Source organism: Aethina tumida, chromosome 1, assembly GCF_024364675.1.
Source record: "Aethina tumida isolate Nest 87 chromosome 1, icAetTumi1.1, whole genome shotgun sequence".
NCBI lineage: Eukaryota > Metazoa > Arthropoda > Insecta > Coleoptera > Nitidulidae > Aethina > Aethina tumida.
This window is the reverse complement of record NC_065435.1, coordinates 65,840,927-65,865,715: the sequence shown is the minus strand read 5'-3', so window position 1 is coordinate 65,865,715 and position 24,789 is coordinate 65,840,927. Positions and strand designations below refer to the sequence as shown.

Here is a 24,789-nt window from a genome sequence, read left to right as displayed (position 1 = left end):
TAGTTTTTATTATCCTCTGGACTTTATTGTATTTTTGGGCAATAGATCATCCATTATCATCCGTTACACATGTTTTATTATATTTACAATGTTGGATGTGGGAACGATTCCTCAGGGAGCTATCGACGCGTGTTGAGACCTAGAACTTTCAACGTCGGACCCTTAGATCTGTAAATTGTCATGGTGACAGGTTCGGTTTTAACTGAGTTTATTCCCGTAGGCTACGGGATAATTCGATGTTAATAATTAATCTCTCACTTTTATCTAATCCATTATATAATGTTATTATTATTATATTGTATATTCGGTTGTGTCAATTATTATTATTATGATTTATTAATATGTATACACACTTTTATGCTCGTGTAATTATTAACAATATACGTTTCATATATCACATATAAATGCAATTACTTCAAATTTAATGAATACTAAGTAACGCTTATTAACCTTGCCGAGTAAGAGCCATGACACATTAAGTTTAAAATAAATATTTGAATTGCTCAAGATAATTACTATTACGGTGTTATCTGAATTGGATATCCCGAAAATTCCACACCGGGGTTTTTTTTAATTGCAGGGGTAATGTCGCGTGAAAATATCTCCGACTCTTTTGTTGGCGAAATTTATGAATGTGAAAATTCTTCTGCAGAAACTTTCGTGTATCAGATAGCGGGAACGAAAAATATTATAAATCTTGAAGAGGAAATGTTATTAAAATTTTAACGTAAAAATTTAAAAAAGAAATCGATAATGTTCAAATATTCACATTTTAAATCAAAGAAGTACGTGAATTAACATGAATTTAATTAAGATCACTATAAATTGTCACTAGATATTAATATTTCAGTTTTAAAAATGCTGGTTTTACTTTTTTAACTTTCTGTAAAGTGCTACAGTTACTATTTTGCATCAGGAAGCGATGCATAAAGTAATCACCGATTATGGAAACTGCATTTGCTAAAGCTGAAGTAAATTAATTAGTATAACTTTTTAGTTAATTTTTATCAAAGTTTTTAAAAATACCTTTTAAATTTGTGTCAATTTCTTTTTTAGAATAAAAAGTTCACTGAAAAATTTATATCCATCATGCAATATATTTAAATAATATGCTAATATTTATAATTATTTTTGTAAATTATGTAAGTATTAAGTATTTATTAACTCGTAATCTCTTATAATTATTTTTTTATATTCTTATTTGTATTTGTCATACTAGGTAATAAACTAAAATTATAATATTAAATTATTATTATAACAATATAAAAATTAAAAGGAATGTAATTAAAAATATATACTTACATCGATTGGTAAGTAATTGGAGGTTAGTTAAATCCTTATATGTATGTGGTCACTGTATATCTCTTTTTTATAATATACAGGGTGATTTTTTTAATTTGGAAATTTTTAAGTTTATTGAGTAGTAAGTATGTAAATTACCCATAATTAAAATTTAACAATTTTGTGGGTGAAATATACTAGTGTTTAAATTACTACTTCTGCTCCTCAACTCGATATTGGTTATTTATAATGAAAGAGTAGTATTTTTTTATTACATGTTGCAGAATCGTATGTGTATATTCTCAGTAGGAGAAATTGAAGAAAATAAATAAATTTTGTCAAATACAGCTCTACCACAAATAGAAAAAGGGTTTCAGACAAATCCTACGTATTTTTAACCGTAAAACTCAAATCTGCGATAAAAAATAAGAGTGCCTAGTTAAGATCTGAAAATTACTTAGTTCACTTAGGAGAGGTAGAAGTGGTACAAAATTAACACTAATTTATTTCAGCAGAGAATGATTAATTTATTATATATGTTTCATAGAGTGTTTATATTTTGCGATATTAGAAAAAAATCAATCTGGGTGTGTAATGTACCAGGATAATTTTTAATGACTACCATTTTGATTAAAAATTAATTATTATATACTTATTGACGTAGACTTACTTTGCCAGATTTAATTTCTTTACTCCTTGATACTACAGTTTTTATGTCTCAAGTTAATAACAAAAGTATTTGTAATATATCACACTTTTATAAGTTTTTAATAAAGACATATTTTAATAAAAGTATCTTATTCAATTCCCATTTCTAACTGCATTCGCACAAAATGTTAAAAAACTTGCCTCCTTGAAATATGAAATTAAATATTTAGATTTAAAAGATGAGAATAAATATTTAATAAATATGTATTGCATTCTATGTTGAGTAAAATAAATTTAAATGTAACTATTATTTATAATTTTTTTTACGAGGAAGATGTGTGTAATAATATATTACAAATGCGATTTAATTATTACATTGAATTTAATGTTAAAATTTTTATTTTTATTTATGGAGAGTTTTAAATCATTAACTGAATTTTGAAATTGAATTAGACATGTTCTTGTTACAAATATTGTTTTAGAATATTATATTAATAATGTTAAATTTGGTAAACCTATCAAATGGTGAAGTGAAAATTGACATAAAATTAAAAAAAAAGATTCAAAATCGACAAAGTTGTGTCATAAAAAAATAATTTAATAACAATTTATTTAAAAATTCGAAAAATATTTATTATAAAATTATAATAATATTTATTATAAAATTATAATAATATTTATTATAAAATTCGAAAAATATAAAAAATATCAAAAGATTATTTGAAATTTAAAATTTGATAAATATTTATAATAATGAAATATGGAAAATTAACAAACATCTAAAAGACTTCAAATATTGTTATAAAATTTGAAATATACAAAAAATTTTCAAATTTGATAAACATGAAAATATAACAACCACATAAGAGACTAAAAATAGTTGAGTGGTTATGTCATAAAATACGAAAATTACAAAAAAAAAATAATAATAATAATAAGAAAAGGAAATTTTACAAACGTAGAAAATTTCAAAAGCTAAAATTAAGAGCATAATAAAAAAATTTAATTGAGCAAGAATATGTAAAATGAAATGAAAAATAAACGTTACATGAAAATGCCAAAATTAGTAAAAAATTAAATTAAATTTTTTATTTTAAAATGACGATATGGTATAGGATAGGTAGATAAAAGGGCTGTCAATTTCATACGCCTATAAAAAATGTCCGATCTAAAAAAGAACAAAATTGAATGTTTATAAAAACATAAATTTCTATATGTGTGAGTAAAAAACATGCGAGAATGATTAATCACAATATGGAGAGAGCGATTAGTCCATAGGGACCGGTATTTAAATTTGACACAGTTGATTTCAATAATAATTATGACCATCCAGAACATATGTAATTGGCTGGTATCACGGCACGCTAATCCTTCCGAAGATATCCTTACACAAATGACCACTGGGCTCGACAACGACCGAGTCGCGGTCGACAGTGTACGAGAGCGCGAAAACGTTCTTATTATCAAAACGAAGCTTAGCTCGCGTTTCAGTCTGTGTCGAGGCTCCACTTTTGCAGTTTCAGAGGCTTTTCAGTGGAACCCTCAACTCGCAGGCGCGCGCTTTTCGTACACCAAACGCCGACTAAATCGCGGAGCCTTTGGTTTAACTCCCGGCTCATTGACTTGGTCCCTATGGTTTACTAGTTATTTTCATCGCTTTATCTGTGTGTAGTAGTTTAATGGACGGACGGTAGAATTTCGAATTGTTGCAGCGTTGTTTAGATTGTTTTTGCTGTTTGAAGGTAAGCAACAGTTTCTTTTTGTTGCCCCCGACATGCTGCTCGATAGGAGTGTTTATGTTCATTTGAATAATTTACTTAACACGGGTTATTCCACACGTAACATCCATTTAATTTTTATTTTACTGAATTTAATTTTTCAAAAAATAATATTATTTACGAATAATAATAATAATAATCAAAGAAAATGTTATATTATATATTTTTTAAATAATATTCACACTTATATAACAATAACAGAATATAATAATATTGAATCGTTATAATAAAACTTGGCCGTGAAGGTGTGAGGTTGAGCTCTTGCAAAACTGATGCAGTTTGAACTTGACACGCATAAGAAATTATTTTCTCATAATATCACTAAATTTTATTATTTATCGATTTTATTGTTTTAAATATTTTAACGTTTTTACCTTCCAATTAAAAAATCTTTCCCACAAGAACTAATAATATTAAAAATCATTCGTGATTAAATTTATTTACAAAATTGAAAAATGAAATCATAAATTATTCTTGCGATATGCGAATACATAATAAATAATTAACAACTAATAGTTTATGGTAATTAAAAAATATATTGATTTTATTGATTTAAATATCATGTTGGATTTTATCGTTTAATAATAGCAAATTTAGGGATAAAAATCAACATTTAATTAACTACATTTTTAATTTTGATTATTTTTTCTAATATATTTTATTCTAAACTATATAATTGTATATAAGGTGACCCATTTGATATGGACATATTTCCTGATTTTTATGTATAATTCAATTTTATGGTCAAAATAAGAAGCTACGTACATTTCATGAAAAATTTTTCTCGCATCATAATGATATTTTTGTAGTCATAAAATAAGAAACTTGATTAGAGCATTTATTTTAAAAAATTATCATTAAAATTCAAATTATTGTAGATTGGTATAATTGTGGTAAAATTAAAATTTACGTTCTTCTAATATGTGAAAAATATCTCAGACAGAAACTGAACGTATTAGTTCTCACAATCACTTTAATGTCAACAATCTGCACAAGTTCAATTTTATCTGTTACACTACATTCAATAATGACACCACTTAATTAAACGTATAAATATATTTTAATAGACATTAAAGTGATTATAATGAATAATTCTTCATGTTCTCAAATATTTTCACATTTTATTTCATGATTTAGATAAATTGGTTGAATAGAGGACATAATTTCGTCAGAAAAATGTGACTTTAAATTGCAGACGTTAACGTGCGTTATATTTTTTATGAAATTTGGTATAAAAGGCTAAATTTAATGGGGAACGTATTTTCTTTCGTAAAAAAGCACTGGTCAATTTTTCTGTAACAAACTAATATATAATATAATAACTGTCCATTTTCTGAGCCATAATTCATAAAAATGGTGTTATAAATAAAAAAGTTACACAGGTGTTTCCATGTTAAATGGACCACTCTGTGTATAAATCTATCTGCAATTAACAACGTGAATAAATTGTTTAATAACTTGGGCCGCAAAATAAAAAGGTAATTTCGAGATTGGAAAAGACATTTCGCAACTGTCGTGTTAACAATATTTTATGTGAAAGCGGGACAACCATATTATTTTAGGAAATACTATCCTTCGAAATTGAAGTTGTATTACATTATTATTATTTTAAAATACGGTCGAAATTGAATATATTATTTTTAATATATCACTTGTGAATTTCATTAAAAGGCCAAGGTCGAAAAAGTGACATTTCACCGTCTCCGGATGGACGAAAACGGTTCTGTTATTATTATTATTATTATTATTATTATTATTATTATTATTATTATTATTATTATTCAGCAAATAATGCATTATTATTGTAGTGGAATCACCCGTGTTAAATGCAAACCCCGATATAATGTTAAAGATTTAATCAAGAGAGAATTGAGCAATTTCCTCATTGTCAAGTTTTGTGTTGTCGCTGTCTTATTTTGTTTGTCTAGAAGATTTATGGCCAAGATCCAGTTTATTGTATAGATAGACTTCTTGCATTGTGATAGCGAATTAACGGATAGATAAAACGAAATGAATCAGTTTTATGATTTTGTCATGTTCGTGTAAAATGTTTTGCTGAACGTTATTTTAACGTCTGTAAAATAATTGCTTTTCTAAAAAGGAAACGGACTCCACGTTGGCATTTCACACTGGTTTTAATCTAAAGAATATATACACATTAAGTAAATACTGCATTCCAAATGTTCCACGTTATTTTTACCTTAACCTAGGCCAACTTTAAATTTTACGTAACAATATTTAAAAATTCATTAACATTCGCTTAAAATTCAAGACATTAATTTTAGTTCTGCATAATATTTAGTTGAGCCGCACTTATAAATAAACGTATACACACACAACCTGTTTAAATGTTTAATGTTTTCGAATACTTAAATTGCCATTGAATTAAAAATATTGGAGAATTATGTAAATGTGTGAGAAAATTACCTTTGTGATTGTTGTTTCTCTTATGAATAAGGTTAATCGAAATTAAAATTATATCCAATTAAAAGATTTTTTAAAATAAAAACAAATTATTGTTGGAGTGTATATTTAGATGTAAAAATTAAATTAAATCATGTGGCAAACAATAATATTAGGAGATTTGTTTATTTTTTCTGCCGTCAATGATCTATTTATACTTTGTAGATCACAATTGAATTGTCAAAATATAACAGTGTTCACGATTCCAGAACAAAAGTTTCTTAACCAATTTCGTTCATTTACGAAGTTTCTAACACTGTGACAATATAAACCATTTATGGCTTAATTGTGGGTCAAAAGTTTTTCGAATTAAGACTTTCATGAACTGTCACATGAAAGAATTAAGAACTTGTACAGAAAAAAAGTTTTTTTTTTCAAAGGATTTATAATTTATTAATATTTTCAGAATAAAGTTTGCACCTTACGATTCAACAAACTAATTAATTCCTGAATATATTTAAATAAAACAATCCATATATTAATTAGAGAGAACAAGGAAGGTAAAGATAAACATGTTGACTGTGAATTTAAAACAACCTTCAAATCTACATGCAATTTTACTTGACATTGAAAATATGTATTGTATTATAATATTTTGCAATTGAATCAGAGAAATTAGTACATAAAATATTTTTAAAATATGTTAATTTGATGTAATTAAAAGAGACAAATTTAGAAAATGCAAACCTGTTTTACTTACACAATATAATCATACTCGTCTGTTTGTGCATATGCAAGAAATGTTCTTATATGTCTTCCAAGCAAAAGCAACGAAGACGATGTAAAAATGTCGCTTGTAAACTTTTATAATGACAACAACAAATTTGATTAAATCAACTGGAGTCATATTTATTTAGTTAATATTGACAAAATTTTAAAGCTTCTCGAATTATAAAAAAAATGTTTTAAATTTATGACATTCTCCGACGAGTCTTTATTTCAAACATTTTAACATACGCGAATAAACAGAAACAGGAGAAGATTGCAAGGAAAATGTATGTTTTATTTACTGTAACAATTTCCATATTAATGAAATGTACTCGTTTATTTTTCTCTGGTTTTACACAAAACAAAGCGGAATCAAAATCTGTGTATGTACGTACGTTAAATGACAATGTGAATTAATATTTGTTATAAAAATTACATTTCAACCTATTTTATTTTAATGTATATATTAAAATATAAACAAATTATTTGGCAAATAAGTAAATATTTTCCAATAATTGATGAGAAATATAATCCCGTTAGGGACCATTACTATTTTGTTTTTTGTAAATACCCGCTTGTATTCTGAATTGTGTCAATGAATCAAGTAATTGTTGCCTATACATAATAAATTATTCCATCGTTATTTATAATAATTGAGATTCAGTTCCGGTATAAAGTTTCACTTTATTTATTTGCCATAATAATTAACTGTGTGCCAACTGTATGATACGACAATCAATTTATTTGTCATTATGTGTTTAATTTGTGAGCAACATGTGACTATTACCAACACTATGGGATAACAAGAATATATATCTAAAACAAACAGTTTTTGTTTAGTCAAAATCGTGTGGAAAAAATTGTTAATTTCGTATTGTATTGTCTCATTAGCATAGTTTTTATCTTTTAAAATCTCGACGAATCTTCAGCTTTTAAAATAATCAATAAGATTAACATCTTAATTTAATACGATAAACATTAATCACTGGATAATGAACAGACACTTAATTGTTTCATACAATTTAATTTGCCAAAAGGTTAATGCACGTCAAGGATTGACACGGAACTTGAATTTGCTTACAACAAAGAATTAATTAAACAAACACAGTACCATCGACTGTTCAAGTTTAAGGTCAAAATTGAAATAATTTGGAAATCGATTTGAAATCAAATTGACGTAATACATTGGAAATCATGAGTATGGTGTTTGTAATGATCAATTGCACAATTTTCAGCTTAAAACTAAGGTTAAATCAATTCTTACAAATTTCAATACATTAACCGAAAAAATGATGATAATTACTTAAGTATATTTATGTGAATAAAAAATTTCACTTCAATATCACTTACCAAACATAATTTCCATTGTGTATGTTTGTTGAATAGGCATTTACGAGATTACAGTACGGTTTTGATTTAACTTAATGGAAAAAACACATTTGATACTGTGCTGGGTTAATGTTTTTTATATTTTCTTGTACGAATCTGCTGTTACATTTGAGAGCTCCTTTAATCACACAAACGTTTGGGTTTTTCACTACAATATGATATTCAAAATTAATATTAATTATAAAGTTAATGCTTTTAATTAAATTTGAAACAGGATACATTTCATAAAAGAAAGTTCACACACAAATAGGGATGTGTACAATGAATGAGCTCGTGTCTAGGTTCATAGGTAGACAATTGAAGTTTATTATTGTTACTTCCTGGTCCCTTGTCAATAGCACTCTTCGAACAAAAGTTCTCTGTTAATTAACTTAACCCTCGCAAGCATAAATTTTCTCGAGCACAATTTCTTAACGAATGCGGACACTAATAAGAAGGAAGGGTGAAATATGTTTTCGGCACGTATATAATTTCGTTTACATTAAAATCAGTTATTAATGAATTTCGACTTGGTGCTTTTTTGAACGCTACGTGTCCGAAGTAATTTTAACAGTTCATACGTTATTATACAATATTTGTGTGATATTCTATTTTAAATAATCGTAATAAAATGTGTGTATTTGCTGTAGTTATAAATTCATAAAGTATACTTTCAGTAACAAATATGTAATTACAAATGACAGAATCAATAATGCGATTGTACATACGAATGTAATCGGATATTATTAGTTTTTATTATTGTTATAAATATGAATTCACAACTTTGTAATGCTAGTTTTTATAACAATAGAAGTTCCATGTTTATATTGTTAAAAACCTACACCTCATTAATTTTAATATTACATTTGTTATAGACAGAGTTTAATATTACTTTGTTCTTGTTTAACAATTGATTTAAAAATAATATTTATTTTTAATATTTTATTTTAAACTAATGAGGGAATTGATATTTTCGTTTTATTTTATTGGTTACATTTTAATTAAATTTATATTTTAAATAAAAAATTTACACGCATTGATAAAATTATCTTGATATTTTTAATGTATGAGGCAGAATCAATATTTCAATTGTTTTATATTTATGTACTTGCAAATTATTAAATTTATATTTTTAATAAATATATTTTGTTTCTTTAATTGCACTGTATGTTTTATTTTATATAAATGTTTTATTATTGTTACACTTTGATTCACAAACTAATAAAATGATTTTAATAATATATGTATTTTTACTTTAAATTATGATTAAATTTAATATCTAATAAATTAGTTTTTCCTGTTTAAAGGAACTTTTTAGATTTTTCCAAATTTCGTCAGTAAACAACCTAAATACACGAAAACTCTAAAGTAGTAAAGTGTTCTACGAATCTGTATAAAATTACATAATAATAAGATTTTCATTAAAATTAATTACAAAATTTATTAAAATAATTATTGATTGATTATCGGCTTAAAAAAATTTAATCAAAATGTACATTTAAGGAAAATATAAAATATATTTTATATAACATATTACTTTAAAAGTGAGACAAATTTTATAATTTTATAAACAGATATACAAGATGTTTCTAAAATATCTGGTTAAAATTCAAGAACAATTACAATACGTTTATTAGTGAAGAAAACCTAAATAGAAATTTTTCTAAAATTTCTCCTGTATAAAATTTAGCCTTTCAAATTTAAATGTTAAAAATTGTTTCTTTCTCATATTTCAGTAACCTTTGGTCCAATCGTGTTTAAATTTGATATGCATTATCCTAAAATTTATGCCTTCAATTCAATGAAGTAAACTCTATCCACAATGATACAGTGACGTAGATTCAGGGTTATTTTTTTCACCCTGTTTTCTACGCCGTGGAACCATTTTTAACTATTAAGCTTTTCATAATCTTTTCACAATTTATTAAATTTATATATTTTTAAATATAAATTTGAGAAAAAAAAATATTTAGGTTTTCTTCATTATTGAACGTGTTACAAGTAACTTTTTCTGTTCCATTTTAATCACATCTTGTATGTGAAAATTATGCACACATTTTTATTTAATTTTGTATTTAATTTTATAATAAAATTCGAACTGTGTTTTAATTTATTATACAACTCACATAAATTCTGTTGTCATTGATTTTTTTTGTGAAAAATATTTCGTACAATAAATCGAATTTAACCGGCTGTTAAATATGGACGATACGCAATTTAATTTTTAGAACATTCTGGCAAATTTCACGATTTACAAAATAAAAAATGCCTTTGTTGAAACAATCGTGTTTGAACTCGTTCACATGAAAAATAACACATATTGCTCTCAAATACAAGTGCATGGTTGTTATATTCATTACGTATAATACGTATGTTGTACGACCATTCTGCAAACAATCAACCTCATTAAGTGCCAACATAGTACATGGAGACGCTTACGGCATATTGGTGTTTGCCGAAGACAATAAAAGTTCCAATCCTTTTTGTCTACCACTATGATAAATACGGTAATAATTATTCTTACCCCGGGATATCGTAAATGGATATTTACGTATATGGTTTTACATTTCTAATATTTAACTTTTGATTAGTTCAAGATATGTCTTGATAATGTTAAAGAAAATTAAAGTAATGCATATATTTTTTTTTGCCAAATCACATTCAAACAAAAGTGAAATCACTTGCAAGTTGGCACACACTCATTCAATCAATTACTTTCATTGTATTATTAAACCATTTACTATACGCTGCATCTACCATTACACAAGAACCGTCGAAACCGTTTTCTTTTTTCAATTGTCGATTAGCAACGTAAAATCTATATTCCGTCAACAATGACAGATTTTTTTTGTTTTTGTAATTGCTAGTCAAGGTGACCGTATTTTCTACACCTACCTAGTACAACAGCGTGTAATAGCACTAAAGTATTTTTGCATTACGTAACCAGGCACCTGTATTTACTGTTTTATTAACTACTAATATCATTTGAAATATTTTATTATTAAAATTTGCATTAGTCATTGTATCTGAAATAGTTTTGGAATTTTATTAAAATAACCATACCTTATTAATTTCAACAAAATAAAATCTGGACAGGTGAACAATTTCATCATTAAACTATAAACACACTGCATTAAAATACTTTATTAATTAAATTAAAAACATATTGTGCATTATTTTATTTCGTATACTAAAAACTTAAAAAGTCAATATATATTCACATAGTGAACAATTAAGTAATAGCATTTTAAACAAATGCATAATTATTCAATTAAGCAGCGCGATCAACTATTTTTAATCATACAGATTGTATAATATCTGCAAAAAAATAATATTTTTAAATTTATAATTTATTATAAATATATATAAAACAAATATACAATTAAAATGTAAATAAGATTATTAGTTAAAAATGTTTTTATTGTTGCTACTATTGTCTGACATTGGCCATATGCAAGTGGGTAATATAGGTTTCTATACCAATATCTTCCTTGTAAAAATTTTAATTTTTTATCATTTAGAAGCAACTAAGTAGCAAATTATTATTATTTCCAATTGTCAAAATAATAATAGTATTTACAGTTCCATTTTCTTGTTCTTAATGTGTTTCAATTAGTTGAATCATTATTATTAAATAATAACCTGAGGGATATCTTAAAATGTTGAATAGCAGCATGATTTCTTAATGAAATTTCAGTCCATTTTTTTATCTTATAGAAGTAGTTCTGCTATTCAGCTTATTACTCTTTATACAAATGTCAAAACAATAAAATACCAGTGTAAAGTTCACATTCAAATTAATACAATAAAAGGCGGTCTTTATTAATGTAAATAAACGGATATATATTTTTTGCCCGTTATTACAATATATCACTATTTTAATACCAATTTCTGTAATAGTTATCTTGACAATCATGATCAACTTGTAATGAGCTTATAAAAGTATCTAATCTGCAAGTTTTGGTACTATGTATTTTTTCAGATAATATATATTAATTATATTTATTAAATTAGCAAATCTAACTTTTATAAATTTTCTATCCAACGTTAAAATCTTAATTAAGGGTCATTAAATATTATTAGATATAAATCTGTTCATGAGTCAAGTACAGTTAGCCTCTCAATGCAATTTTCATGATTAATGGCGTATTTAATAGCGCTTGCTAATTCGTACGTATGCAACGATATTAATGTTGATTAAATATTAATTATGTCATTCCAATATGGAATTTGTTAATGAATCAGTGGTATATGGGAAGGTGTGCAAAATCGTCACTCTACTTAATTGGTATTGTTTATTAATAACATGACAATTAACTATACTGGTTGCGTTTCATATTGTAACATACAATTTAGTGTTTTATTATTATATTTAATAGTTATATACGACTGAGGCATAAAAATAATTGTTTTTTTATATGCACTAAAACCTTGAATATGATATTACTGGAGAGAAAAAAACACTACTGTTTTTCCTTCATCACTAAATTTTACGTTAGTTATATGTGAAATCGACAAAGTTGCTAATTAAAATTTTTAAATAAAAAAAGCAGTTTGTATTATAAAAATTATAATTATTACATTATTCTTATTATTGAGAGCAGTCTTTAGATCTGCAATTCAACAAAAATACGGATTTATAAAACTGGAAATTTACGTCGAAATGAAATTATTAAACAACCAGTTTATAAAACTGTGAATCCATAAAATTGTGAATTTATGAAACTGTGAATTTATGAAGGCAAAATATCACTTTGTTTCTGTTTGCTTTCTTGCAATTCCTTTATTTCTCTATGGCAAAAAAATAATATAAAACCGGTAGCTGGAATATATCATTTGTGCCCTGAAGGGCCCTTTAAACGCTGCTTTGATGCAAATTGTGTGGCAAATCTATATTCAAATTTTATAACACTGGAAATAGAAATAAACAATAAAATCTAATTTAGATTTTTCATATTCAAACGAGAAAGGAAATAAATTCATATATTTTTGGTGAATATTAGTTTTTTTAAATTAATATGTTAGACGGCGGAACACTCGCATTAAACATTTTATAAACTCATTGAATCATTAAATTCATTTTTCCTTCATTAAAAAGTAATTACTGTTGGCTGATTAAATATATATTTTTTTGGTAATGGTTAAAGGTGAAAAATATTCCGTTCAGAATCACCATGAAAAACTGCCTCATTACTGCAAAACAATTTTGTTCTTAAGACTCCTACTCATCGGTATATATACGGTTTAAAAACCTCGTTTTAAAACAAGTTCCCTTCTTTTGTTGAAAAATGATATCTACTCTCTATTCGCTAATGTGTGAGCTTGAAAGAGCCTTAAGATAAGAAGTTGAAATTTGTGCGAGCTCCAAGGACTAGATAAACGCGAAGCACCCCGTTTTCAGTGTTAAAAACTGCACCCAAAACGAATATAAAAAAAGTTGCAGGGCGTGTAAAGTTAATAATGTTAATAAATAAATTTAATTGAATCTTTATTTAATATTTGGCCTGAGGCTTGGGGATGTTTAATCCATTTCTTTTGTTAACGATTAATTAATTTTTTAAATTTACTTGTATATTGGAATTGTTTTAATACAAAATAAATTTTAAATAATAAAAGACTATTAAACGATTTACAGTTTTTGAGGTAATTAATGTCATATTTTGATATTTTAATTTTTTGTTCGTCTACAATTAAAAATTGAATAAATTAGCTAGCTACAAGGGGCTTTTTAATTAAAGTCGTTTATTTTCAATTAATTGGAATTATTTAAATTGCAAATATACCATTCAAAATTTGTCTTCCAAAACAAATAGTCGTTTTGTTGTATTGTTTGAAGTTGGTTGGAGTTAATTAATAATATTTATTTCTTTCACTTATTTATTTAAATTATGGTTAAAGCTGGATAATTTTGTAAATGCTATATCCAACGCTGAGTGTTATTTACTTACAGGGTTTTATTTACGAAAAAACATGAAAATATGCAGTTTGAAAAATAAAAACAAAATTAATCAATAGTACTAAAACTAAAATTTTTGTGCGGATATACTTTTTAATTTATATCCTAATTAAAAACAAACATTAGCATCGACAATAATGCGTTTAATCAATGTTATAACGAATAAATAAATACGTTGTTCAAATTTGACCCACAAAAATTATTTGAAACTTCACTAAATTCAATTATTGGAAATATGTGAATTACATCAATTTTAATTCTCAAATAAAATATTTTCGATATTTTGTATACGACCTATTCTAATGCTTTTTTGTGAACTTTCAGAAGAAATTTGTTTGATTCTTTAGTTTTTTATATGTGTTCGAACTTTATGCGAAACATTAAACAGACGGTGGAACATCACATTAAAAAAATAAAAGAAAAGAACTTTGAGAGATTTGAATTATTGATATATTTAAGTTTGAATTATTTTGCTACAATTTTTTTTTTAATTATTTAATGTATTTTTAAAACTATGCAGTAAGTATCACACCCAATTAATTTGAAATCAAACGTTTAAACGAAAATAGAAATTGATTTCAATTTTAATACACGTTTTCAATGTAAAAAAATACTTTTTCTTTTATATTAGCTTTGTTTAACAGTATATTTTATATATTGAAAATTAGCCTAATTCCTTTATGCAACTTCAAGCCATTATTTTGTCCATTTTATTGTATAAAAACATATAATAACACTGTTGCTGACATTGTTTAATCTGAAGACTGGCTTAAGTAATACTGGTGTGCAAGTAAGGTCAAGTTTTTTAATTATTTTAATGCATTTACGATTTCGCTTCTGTGACCACAAATCACATAAATTTAAAAAACGCAGGTGTTACAAGGTTATATCAATATTTCCAGTCTAATGACTGTCCAATTAGCGAGTTCATGCCTATTTTTTAGTATGAAGGAAATGTCATTACATAAAACATTGCATAAAAATGTTATTTTTTTAAATAAAAAATTGATGATATTTACAATAACAAATAACGTCGAAAGTAAATAGTAAAAATGAAATAAGCTTTAGCATCATATTTCATTTCCTTTTCAAGTACCAGGTAATAAACAAATTCATGCAGTGGTATTTTACTTAATATCCGCGTATATATTTGATGTACAATAAATTGTGGAGAGATATTGCTGGTAATTAAAAAGTCAATATGCTACTGGAATGTTTGTACTAAACAGTTAAAAATTAAAGTCAACGGTAATACTTTCAAATTAAATGCAAACGTAATTTCGCAGCGTAACATATGCAGACAAATTGCAACCAATTCAGATATAAAGTGGGTAATTCGTGTAATCTACTAAAAGTTTCTGCAATAAGAGCCGCTTTTAGTTTTAAATACGGTGGTAACAATACCCATTTTCCCTTTAATATAATAGGAAAAACAGCTTATTCTTCCTCTTGAACGCCCCAGAAATGCAAACCGTCTCGCACTCAACTTGCTTTTATTATTTCGATTGCAAAACTCAAAATTTATACCGTGAACTGCAGTTTCGCAAGGCATTTGCATAATTGAGCGAAATATTTTTGTTGATGCGGTCAGGGAATTTGTCAGAAATCACCTCAAAATAAATAATGCAAAAGTGAAAATTACTTGACGGAATATCAGAACGGTGTAAACTTTGTATGTAGTGAAAGTAAGAACAGAGGGACGATTAGATATGAGAATAAGTTATTTATAGTGTAATGTAACCATCTTACAAGGCTGGATATTTTATGAGGAGTGATGATATAAGAACACCTAAAATGCAATAAAAATATACATGTATTTGGGTACATTTGACGACCATAAACCCTTGACAACCATAAATAAGGTATAAGAAATCTTTCACTTAAATAAATATTTATTATTGACCATAAATCATACCATATCTAAGTGAGAAAAAATTAGTATATTTTTCATATTTAGCTAAATTATAAGTGTGCAAAAGAAACTACTAATGTTTTTTAAAAAAAAATGGATAAAATGCTGGTTCTAATTGTAAAATCTAAAATAGAAGGAAAAATTGGCATACGATGAGATTTCTTGAATTAAAGGCAGGGAAGAATGAATGAATGTTTAAATGTTTCATTTGTAAAAAAGAGAAAAAATGAAAAAATGAAAATGACAATATTTAAAACATTGATAATTATTTTTTTTCTGGAACATAATTTTAAAAAAAGTTAGTAAAAAGTAGATATTTTTATTGTTCTTGTAAAGTATATTAAAAAATAAGTTACTTGAGAGTTATTTGATGAATTTTTGAAGGAAGAATAAGAAAAATGAACAACGTGTTTTCGAACAAACCATATGTTTTTGCTTGAATAAAAAAATTCAATTTGCTAGGGTTTTATAACACAATAATAAAGAGATAAATAAAATGAGAAGCTCTATGAGTGCAATAAACACTGTTTTTAGTTGTAGGAATCTCTTATTACATCATTTGTAATAATAAACAAAATGATTAAAATATTGAAAAAAGTAATAGTAAGGTTATGTTAGTTGATTTTGCATCCTTTAATGTGAGTGTATAAATAAATAAAAAAAATATACGTGGGTCACATTGTGCACGTACATATGTATAAATTTTATTAAAAAAAATTAAATTATTTTATTTTAAAAAACATAATTTTTATGGCGAAAGTCAATCACAACGGGTAGCATCAAGTAAACAACTCAATTAGCTGTGTCAAAGTCCATGGATTGAATTGTAATTTGCGGGCTTTACGAGTAAATATTTTTTAATTCATTCAAAATATCCCGGTGAGATCTGATTTAAAACACCAATTAAAAAAAATATTGACGGGATGTTTTAAGTCAAGACAAACATTATTTAAATAAATAAATAATTTGATTTGAAATATTTAGAAATTAAAAATGGACAAAGAATAAATCATGTATGCAAAGAAAATATTACAGTTTGTAAATATTCAAATGCCTGCTGCAGTATTTATTGCAGCCTAAATTTAAAAGTTAAGAATTAAGATTTAATGTAAATAATGTATATTATATATAATATATAAGATATTTTTTATAAATATTATTTTTCGAAAATCATTCAGAAATATTTATTTACTGAGAAAATGTCAACACTCAATTTTAAAAAATTGATCTCTGGACAGTTAAATCATTTGTTCTTTTGGCTTGGAATTACTTGCAACAGTAAAAACCAATTAATTTGGGACATGCTATTGTTATTTTAAAATATATAATTAATATATATGCAAAATCATAAATTTCAAAAATATGTGTGTGTTAAAATTTAATGTACTTTATTTGTATTTTATATTACTTTCAGTTTTAATTTATAAAATTTGCAATAGAGTAATTGACAAACTTTCAATCAACATTTGAATACTTATTAGGAGTGTCATAATAAATAAATATATATCGCTTTTAAATCTGTTAATTATTTTGATTTATTTAAAACGACAAACACGTTCATCATTTTATTGCACCTAACTAATTATAGCTCTTCGGAACTTTCTTATAGGAAGCATTAGTACTGTTTAATCTTCTGTATTCTAATCAGTAAAATAAAATTACCATTCAGTTGTAACACATTAGGTTAGTGAGGCAATAAATAGTTTACGTACATTACAACAATGAAACGCATTCTTCCGCAGTTTTTACTTACACTTAACCTACATACAAGTAATTTTTGCTCGCCCTCAGTGCGTACAATTAATGGACTATTTCAAAACTAAATATACATTAGGTACGTTTATTTGGTACACTTTGGGTAAACTAGAAAGTATAACAAAAGGAAACACGCGTTTACAACAATATAAATGAGTCTTACGAAAGTCGCTTTGTTTATGGTTAAAATGTTTAGCAACGATTATCAATGATATTGACTATTTCATTAACACCTTATGTAAATATTATGCAAAAATTCAAACTGGTTTTATTGGGTATAAAAGATTTGTAATAGTGCTTATTATTCTTTCTATATGGTAAATATTCAGTTAATTCATTGTAAGTTATGACTTTGAATTTCATTTGCGGTTTAATATTTTATTAGTAAAGTCCTACTAAATAAAGTCATTTTTTGACCTTGCTTATGATATTCTATGTTGGAATAATTTGTCAATGTTTTGTAATTTTCACGACCTAAATCAATAACACTCAATTAATTGTGGTGGTAGTCTGGCACCGCAGACTGGCACTACATTGAACATTAACTATTAAAATATAAATGTTTTAATGCATTGAAAATATACAGGGTTTGCTTATTTGTCGTTTATTTTCAAAACAAAAATATACAATATTTGAGACCTCATCATCATTCTAAAGATCACTTATTACCAATTTTGTTAAAATTGAATATATTATATATTATATATTATATATTATATATTATATATTATATATTATATATTATATATTATATATTATATATTATATATTATATATTATATATTATATATTATATATTATATATTATATATTATATATTATATATTATATATTATATATTATATATTATATATTATATATTATATATTATATATTATATATTATATATTATATATTATATATTATATATTATATATTATATATTATATATTATATATTATATATTATATATTATATATTATATATTATATATTATATATTATATATTATATATTATATATTATATATTATATATTATATATTATATATTATATATTATATATTATATATTATATATTATATATTATATATTATATATTATATATTATATATTATATATTATATATTATATATTATATATTATATATTATATATTATATATTATATATTATATATTATATATTATATATTATATATTATATATTATATATTATATATTATATATTATATATTATATATTATATATTATATATTATATATTATATATTATATATTATTATATATTAATCACCTTTTCAATTTCAAGGATTCATTAAAAGTTAATATAAGTTCTCATCTCATCTGAATTTTATTGTCTTGAAAATTACATAATTTTGACCTATTATTTTAAGTAGAAAACATTATTTTTCTGAAAACAGGTTTGTGTTGAATATCTTATTTTTTCTAACGAAATTAATAGTTTTTTTAAATATTAGGAAGATACCCTGTATATTGTGTGTAATTGTTAAGTCAAAGAGGAATTATTAACCATAATATAATACTGTTTGTTTATCTTCTTAATTTTTCGCCAGGAATTGCAGCTTAAAATTTTTAAATTTAAACAGTAACATGATTCAAATACAAGATGTTTACAAATAATAGGAATTTGCATATTATGACGGTATTTTAAAAATTCAAAACAGAAAAGCAAGAATTCTTTCACAATTTTAAAACAAATTTTTGTCACATAGTTTCTACTGGCCAACAGGTAATATTTTTGAAACGTTAAATATAAAACAAAATCTTATATAATTATACTATATAAAGTTCTTATTGCGGAATAAGAAATTTTTTTTCGAAAAAAAGTCTAAAAATTTTCCAGTACCAAATTCTTAATGTGTTACAATTGAAATTATTGGTATATTGTTCTGAAAATTGGACAGCTTTCTTTTAAAAGGAAACGTTTTTGGAAACAAGTTTGAATTAAATATCTCCTTATTTTTTCTCAACTAATAATTGTATAAAATTTTTTTATTATATTTGGAATGCACTCCCATTGTAGTACTGATAATTTGGATAATATTTAAGTTAATCTTTTAAATGGATATAAATTTAAACCAAATATCTCTTTTTTTCTCAATAAATGACTGCTTAAATTATTTGGGCAATTTTAAGGATATATAAGGACACCCTCTATTTTTTTTCTGAAGGAACGGTAACATAATTCAAATACAAGATGTTTTCATAAACAATAGTAATTTGCATATTGCGACAGTGTTTTAACAAATCAAAACAGAAACGCAAGAATTCGTCTACAATTTTAATATTAATTTTATTGTGATATGATAATTTCTACTGGCAAACCCAAACACGACTAGAAACAAAACAAAGGAAGGTGTACAACCAGCGCTCATGCAATGTCAATTCCAAGGTCGACTGGATGGTCTAATATTATTATCAGGGATCCCGAAGGCAGTAATTAGTAATCGGTGATGTTACGGCATCTAATTAATATGTAATAAAGTGAATGTAACTTTGCTGGCATCATTTTACTTCATGACGTGCATGCATCTTCGAGCGTTCTGTAAATAAGTAAATAAATAAACAATTGCAGTTTTTCTATTTGTGGATTACGGGAAGTAATTCTTAATACTTGTTGTTTTTATCGCCTACTAGAAACTGGACGAACATAATTAAAAAAAGATATTTCAAATATTGTTATCTGAGTTAAAATATTTGTGTTAATGTTAAATATGCAAATGCGTTAAGTAATAATGTGAACAAGTTAGAGAAGCAGCTACCGCAAATCAAAACCTAACTAGTTAAAAAATTTGCCTAATTAGTTGTGAAAAAAATAATTTGCAGCTCATTTTTTACGTAAAACTTTCCCATAAAAATAGCTTTAATTAACACCGATTTTCTTCGCTGGGTTCATAATTTACCATTAATTAGTTGTGCAAAATTAATGTTTTGTCAAATTTTAAGTACTTTGCTATCTCCATAGGAACAATTTTGTTTCAACGTATTTGTGTGTATTTACTCATTTTAACTTTATCCTAACCAAAAATCTTATTTTAACAATTCTAACATAAAAGAAAAGATTTTTTTTGGGTGTTAATGTCATAAATTTTATTTCTATATAATGATTTTACTTGTCTCTTCACAATCTCCAGTTTCTATCAATTTTAAAAAAAAATTGACTAAAATTAGCATTTGACAACTCTATGAATGTTTTTATCCCTCATATTCTCAGTTTTCTGCCCATTTTTAACGAACTGTAATAGTATCCTTTATTTTTCTCTATAAAAAAATATTTAATATTAAAATTATCCAAACATACTTATTCTTTTCCAAAAATTCCTGTTTTAATTTTTCTAAGAAATTAATTAATGAAAACAACTCTTCTTCCTTTCTTTATTCAACATAAATAATTTAAACATTCAACATAATAATTAGTTAAAATTGGAACTTACGACAATGACGGATTAAGAATCTTTTCTTCTTTCCAACCTTCATTTTCTGTCAATCTTAAATAAACTCATATATTTCTTCGTTTTCTTTTTCAGTGATTTTTTAGCGAATATTTATATGTATATAAAATTTTACATTACATTTATTGAATAATTTTTAGGTATTGTATAATTTGTCTTCTAAGATTTCCTGGATAGTGTTGGGTATGTTGTTATCTGTTTTTTCTTCTCTGAATTGTTCACATTCGGTCAGTATATATTTTACAGTAAGTCGACTATGGCAGTTCTCGCAAAATGGTGGTTCTTCGGCGCTTAGAAGGTATCCATGTGTGCGTTTTGTATGACCGATTCTAAGACGGGTTATTATAATCTGTTCTTTTCTTGTCATCGGTTCTTTAGGAATGCTAAGTACGTGGCGTTTAATTTCATTTAATTTCGTTGAAAGGTTTTCCCAATTTGTTTGTCATAGATATAGAGCTGCATTTTTAATTCTGTTTTTTGTATCTGCCAGGGTTACCTTGGTTTCTTGTTGAGCTTCTCCTGAGGTAATGGCATTTTTGGATGTATTGTCAGCGATTTCGTTACCGACGATGCCTATGTGAGAAGGGACTCAGTTGAAACAAACTATTTTATTTTTTTATTGAATTTCATACAGACGGTTTTTAGAAGTCGATCTTTGCTATAAAGTTGTTTTATACCCATAATTGAACTTAGTGAATCTGTCACGATTAATGCTTTGCTCATTGTGTCGTTGTTATTTATGCATTGTATTGCCTTTAATATGGCGTATAGCTCTGTGATGTATATAGAGGCGTCAGGTGATAGCTTAAAAAGATGTTGAGTATCTTTTCAAATAAATGCGGCGCCAACGCCTTCTGGAGTCTTTAGTAGATCGGTGTATACATGAATGTAATTATACTGTTTGGCTGTGATAGACTTAAACTCATTTATGATTCCCATTTTGTAAGACTTGAATCGTATGAAGGAGACCCGAATATCCAAGGTGGTTGTTGGTTGTTTAAAATTTTGTGTTAGTTTTTTCAAGTCTAGCGCATTTTTATACTTAGATATTTTCTTTCCAAAGTCTTGGTTTGTTGGTAAAAGATTTGTAGAATTTTGTGGTAGTTGCTGTTATAGAATTTGGGTGGTCTTTCGCCGATGTAACTGTAGCAGTATATTTAAGTGATTCGTTGGCTTGACTAAGAATACTTTCGATGGGGCTTGTATAAAAAGCTCCTATCACTATCCTCAAAGCCTCATTCTATATATTTTGTATTGTTCGAAGGATGCAATCCTTGGTTGAGAAAATTTTTGATGAAAGCTGGCAGGTTTCCATTATAGTTCCATTTTTGTAGTTTTTAATGATTAGATGTTTCCACACTGCGTCATAGGCTTTTTTATGTCAAAGAATACAGCTACACACATTTGATTGTTTGCGAAGGATTCGTTAAGAAAGCCTTCTAACTTTAATATATTGTCTATGGTGGACCTTCCTTGACGAAAACCACTTTGTTAGTTGATTGTTTATTTCTAGGGACCACATTAGTCTTTGACCATTTTTTTAGTAATTTGCACATTGTTGATGTTAAAGCAATTGGTCTGTAAGATTAAGGATCACATTGGTTTTTTCCTGGTTTTAGAATTGGAATTATGTGTGCTTCGTTTAGAAAATTATAGTCAACATATTATTATATATGTCAAGCAAACATAGTAATGCTGATTAGGGTAAGTTTTGGAGAAATAGAAAAGGTATGTTGTCTGCTCCTGGACTGTTATTTTTTGAGTTTCAGTAAATTGTTTTTAAAAATTTGTTTTGTATTTTTGAAAATTAATTTAATATTTAATATTCATATTGCTAACATCAAATAACAATTTTTATTTTAACATTTGCGGGCATAAATTAATCAAACCAATTCTAATGGCACCCTTCTTTCTTCCTTTCTTCTATCAACAAAATGTAAATTGTTGTTTAAAATGATATTTGTCTGAAATTAGAAATTAATAAAATTAGTTGTATACTTTTTATTAATTATTTTTATTTTATTTAATGTTTGTATTGAGTTAAATCAAACTTATTCTTTTACAGACATTTTTATTTTAACTTTTACGAGACGTAAAGGCAACTGTACAAAAAAAGTTATTTTTACAAGTGGCTTTGCTGAAGCAAAATTGATAGAATAAAAAAAGTAATTGATCAACACAATTTATTTTTTCATAATTAATTAACGACTAATTAATTAAGGGCAAACGTTCTCTCGGTGGTTGCTTCGCTGTTCATGATAATAATTGCTGGTATTTGAAACCTCATTGATTATTTTCGAATAAGAATTTCATTTGGTAAACTCGCTAATACGGCGACTCTTAATCAATGGCATCAAAGTCGAGATCTGCAGTCCTTATCAGCGTTCCAATAAGAAGTAAAAAATAAGAACTAAGAAATAAACTAACGCGATAATTCACTTGCCTTCAGTGGACAAGATTAAACAATTAATTTTCAGCCATAGTATATTACTTTTATGCTAATTTTTGCGACAAGTTGTTTAATTAAGGGAAATAATTTCCTTTTCTTAAAACAATACAACAGATAGAAGAAAATAAATTAAACATGCTAATTCAAAGATAATTGCGTGTCTAGTTATTGGATTTTAAAATTTAAAATGCAATTTCAGTATTCTGCGGTTTGTAAATCAATAAATTTTCCCATAATTATAATTAGAAACAAGTAAAAATTTCCACAAAAACTTTACGACTATAAATACGACTTCGACCTGACTGTATTCTGCTGTGTTCAAATTGTTTTTTTCTCCTTTTAGGAAAGGGTTTTATTAAAATTTCAAAAGGAAAATCAAAATCAAGGTAGAGTTATAAATTTATTTATTTTTTTTAACCAAAACGCACCATTAATCAATAAAAAAACAAAACCTAATCAATTTAATTACAATTATAATAATCATTGAAATGGAACCTCATTAGTATTTAAATTTGTGATTCCACATATCGTGTACATGTATAATTTTCATTCTCTATATTTTATTTCATTATATTTATATAAATTAGTAGTGTAATACATTCAATATAATTAAAATTTATTTATTAGCATCTCTAACTCTTTATATTGCAATCATGATTTCAGTGATGCAATAATATTCATCCTTCATGTTTTTTACCATTCATTTTTAATAGTATAATAGAATTGTTTACGAAAGCTGCGGCAAATTGTATCAATTGATTATTCCTCACAATCACTTATTTAAATTAAATGTTTTCATTCTGTGCAATATTGAGCAACAATAATTACTTAATAATTAACTATTTATTCTAATACCTTGAAATCATCTTTGTATTCAAGTACATAAAAGCACATGTATGTAGTAAAAACAATAGAATATCTATTATTATGATTATTATTATTATTATTATTGTTATTAGTGTGAAGAAAAATTAAACATGATTTGTTGTTTTTTTCTGTTCATGTTCTGCTTTATAAACTTT

General features: G+C 25.5%; 1 protein-coding gene across 1 annotated transcript in view; it reads left to right on the top strand.

The window, feature by feature from the left end:
• The first annotated feature begins 3,433 nt into the window (after positions 1–3,433).
• Positions 3,434–24,789, top strand: part of LOC109608434 (Ig-like and fibronectin type-III domain-containing protein 2) — a 154,271-nt gene continuing 132,915 nt past the window's right edge. The window contains exon 1 of the mRNA XM_049961238.1: positions 3,434–3,671. The gene's annotated coding sequence lies outside the window, so the exon portion shown is untranslated. The remainder of the gene's footprint in view (positions 3,672–24,789) is intronic.